We start from the raw sequence: 4,410 nt of genomic DNA, 5'->3' as shown, positions 1-4,410 counted from the left end.
CCTCTGCTTTATCATACATTCCTAATTAGGACGGAAAGAACGACCTTCTCATGTTTTTAATTTGTTATACATTTTATCAAACTGGTAAGTTTACATTGGCCTCATATTAACCCAAACTGCCCGATCCCTGGCTTCAAGGTCTATTACTCATTACATCCTTGTTTTCATCACTGAATAGGTCTTAGCTGGTTTTGAGCTGAAGTCCTTACCTGAGGGTTTCCTAGCATGTGTTTTATGTGAAGTTTTGAGGTCAAATATTATTGGGGAACCCTGCCAACTTTAGTCCTATCTTGAAAAGACCAGATGTGAATGATCACGACAAAGCTTCTGAGGAAGCCTCAGAAATGTCTGGTTACCTTTGTCAAACAGAAAATTTCCCTTATTGATGTAACTCTTATTATGTAACATTTATTCTCACACCTTGAAACTAGTGTTAACAGAAGATATTTTGGGAAATGCTAACTTACACAACTTCCTGACTTCTGCCTGCACTTTATCGTGGTATTTACCACAACCAGTATGCCTTTCTCCTTCCTGGGAGCCAGAATTTTCTCTTTACTCAGATCCACATTCATCCCTTAATAAAATCATCTCAGATGAACCATGACCAGACTCCTACTCTAGCTATTTTAGAAACTATCCGGTCATTCATGTATGGCACTATGTGACAATCAGTCAGTAGTCTTTTAAAAGTACTAACCATACAGGTCATTCCTTTGCTTAGAACCCTCCAGTGGTGTCCAAAACGAACCCTCCATTGGTGTCCAAAACATTTAGGGAAAAAGTACAGACTCTCAGTACCCAATGATTTGTCCCTTTTGCTTCTTCAACCTTATTTCCTGCCATTCCGACCCTTGCTTACATCTCTCCAGTCACAGCCCTTTTATTTTTTTCATTTTGGTTAATTTTGTGGGTGTGTAGGGGGGGAGGTAGAGTATGATTCTTCACAACGTACATGCAGTGTGTAGTTATCAAGTCATGGATATGGACAGACATTGATTTTCTTCAACAACGAGTATTATTACATCATGTAGTGCATGCTTGATAATAGTTCTGCTAAGTTCTTTTTATATACATTCAATCACTGTGTATCATTAAAACTTGTAAAATGAATTTTCCCAGCATATTAGTCCAGTTAAAGATATAATCACACATGTTATCATCAAATATATATTGAATTGTCAACATTTTTTTTTTTTTTAGAGAGAGGTTTTTGCTATAGGGCATGTGCACTCCCTGGGGAGACAGAGAGAAAGACAGAAAGTGAGCAATCACCCCCGGGGTGGGGGAAGGATGGTCACATTGCAATCCTTTCTCTCCCAGTCTCCTTTTGGTATTTTGGGCATGTATGCACATGTGCCTGGTATGAGTTTAAGTTGCCAGGTCCAGAACTCGAACCACAGTCAACTATGTGAGAGTCCAGCAACGTAACCATTACACCACCTGCTGGTCCTTGAATTGTCAACATTTTTTACTCTGTTGTGGTATATCATTCTATAACTCACCCCTCTTGTTTACATGCATGCTTGTATCTGTTAATAGTTTTCTCCCAACTGCCCCTGACTCCCTGTAGCTTCTGATAGCTGCTATTATTCTCTTCTATGCCATAGCATCCATCAGTTTCCACCATACAGTGCAGATATTTGGTTTGTGTTAAGTGGGGATGTATAATATTTTTCATAGCCTGGCTTGTTTCATTTAGCTTTATATCTTCCATGCTAGTCTACTTTGTGTCAAATGGCAGAATATCATAATTCTTTATGAATGAGTACTATTCCATTGTGTATAGTGCCATATTTTCTTCATTCATTCATCATTTTTGGGCACATAGGTTGATTCCACATCTTAGCTGTTGGGAATAATGCTGCAATAATAATAGAAGTACAAAAGTTTCTCTGGGTGATTTCTTGTCCTTTGAGTGGGATTACTGGGTCATATGGAAGTTCTATTTTCAGATTTTTAGGAAGCTTCATACTGTTTTAGGAAGCTTTGTTAGTACGGTGTCTGTAATAATTTACATTCCCACAATAAAGCACACAAAGGTTCCCTTTTCTCCAAACCCTTGTTAGCACTTGTTATTCTTTGTTATTATTATTATTTTTAAATCGTAGCGATTATGACTAAGGCCAGGTGATACTTCATTGTAGTTTTGATTTGTATTTTCTTTAAGACAAGAGATGTTGAACATTTTTAAAATATGCTTTTTAGCTATTCATTAGTCTTTCTTTGAGAATTGCCTGTTCATATTGAGTGCCCACTTTTTAATTGGGTTATTATTTTATTTTTGTACTGAGTTGATTGAATTCTTTATATACTTTGGTATTCAATCTCTTCTCTCTCTCTCTCTCTTTTTTTTGAGTGAGATTTCTTTGCTATAGGGCACATGTGCTTGCTGGAGAGACAGAGAGAAACAGAGAGGGAAAGTGAGAAATCACCCCCTCAGGGGGATGGCTATGCTGCAGTCCCTTTTCCATTTTCCTCTTGGAATTTTGGGCACACACACGCATGCACCTGGAGTGAGTTTCAGGTCACTGGGTCTGGGACTTAAATGATGGTGATCATGTGGGAGTCCAGTGTCTTAACCACCACGCAACCTGCTGGCCCATAGGGTGACTTTTAAGATTCTGTGTTCTTAGAGAAAGTCTTGAGAAAAATAGTGAAAGAGATGAGAGGTCTTAATAGATGTTGAGTTGAATTGAACTAATCAATAAATAGAATGTGTCCAGCCCTGACAATCATTTCTCATGTGACATTGAGCAAATCACTTAACTTCTTCAAGTCTGTTTGTTTTGAGTGCAAAATGGGTATAATGATAATACTTACTGTATATACCTATTGTGAAGATTAAATAAATAATACATGTGAAATCTTTGGTGCAGTGGTAGACACTATTCTTTCACTGTATTTTATTTTTTCTATCACTAAATCCATTGCCAAGCACATCATAAAGACTGAGTAAATATTAGTTAACATAATTCATGTGTTTGTGAGTGTGTGTTTAATTTGCCAGAGTGTGAATGCACTCTCCAGAGGGAGTCAGAGAGAAGGAAAATGAGAAAGCACCCCTCATAGGGTATGGTCACACCATAATCCCTTCTCCTCCATTTCTCCCTCCTTTTGGGATCTTGGGCACATGTACACATGTACCTGGCATGTTTCTCAAGTCTCCAGGTCCAGGATGACCACCATGCAGTCAGTCATATAGTAGGATCCAGTCACCTCAACCACCACGTTGACCCAGTTAACATAATTCTTTTTTTTAAATACATTTTATTTATTTATTTTTCATTTCATTTTCTTCCATACATTCAATCACATTATTGTCTTACAAAATAATTCTTAACTCAGATATATCTTTTTCTCTATTGCTTGTAGATCCATTCTTTGTTAAACAATCATTGCATATTTTCTGAGGCTTTTTCTGTATCTGCCAATTTAGAAGTTACTCTGAGATATACACATGAAATCTTTATAATTTAGGGACAAAGCATAGATATAAGATACTGTAGTTTGAAAACTATGAGAATTGGAAACTGAATAGAAATCAAAAGGTATCTGGATCAACCTTTCTTTGAAAGATGAATCCTACCTGCCATGCAAGAAGAAGGAAGGGCTCTCTAAGGACAGGGAACATAGGGACAAAAAAGGAAGGTAATGGTGTGATGAGGAAGAGTGTAGCGTTGGCTTCAGGGAGGGCAATGACACATGGCAAGGAGAGGTGAAACCAGGGTGGCACTGTGGGAGGAATCCATGGGCCATCGTGACTATGAATGGGTGGCAGGGAGACAAAGGAATAAGAGTCTGTCATGTGTCCAGCTTTGGCTGTAGGGAGGTGGCACAGAAGGAGGGTACAGGAGGAAGCATGGATGGGGGTGGAAAAGGAAGTAGACGATGTGCCGAAGAGGAAGGATTGCCTGAGCATGTGTCCAGCTTTGGCTGTAGGGAGGTGGCACCGATGGAGGGTACAGGAGGAAGCATGGATGGTGGGTGGAAAAGGAAGTAGACGATGTGCTGAAGAGTAAGTGTTGCCTGAGACTAAGTTCCTAGGAAATGCTAGAAGGGATGGGTGGGATTTGGCTTAAGAAAAGAGATGTTTTCTCAGAGATTGGAATGAGAGAAGACCAATGATTGAGTCAGTCACACATGACAAGTACATCAATGACAGGTGTCCTGTAGCATGCCCTTGTCAAGCATAATATCCTCTAGTCCCCCTAGTAGTGCTTTGAGACCAGCGAATTTCTTGCAGCTTATATAAAGGTCAAATTGCTTGCCCAGAGTTGCAGAGCCCTTAAGAGCAGAGCCTGGATTTAGACCCAGTGAGTGGGGCTCTGGAGTCTGCTCCCTAAACCTTTATGTTGTGTGGTTGTCCTAGGACCAGGAAGCCTATCACATACACAAGAGGAATGCTGG

Source organism: Tupaia chinensis, unplaced genomic scaffold, assembly GCF_000334495.1.
Source record: "Tupaia chinensis unplaced genomic scaffold, TupChi_1.0 Scaffold000303_1, whole genome shotgun sequence".
NCBI classification, from domain to species: Eukaryota; Metazoa; Chordata; class Mammalia; order Scandentia; family Tupaiidae; genus Tupaia; species Tupaia belangeri.
Note: the sequence above shows the minus strand (reverse complement) of the source record.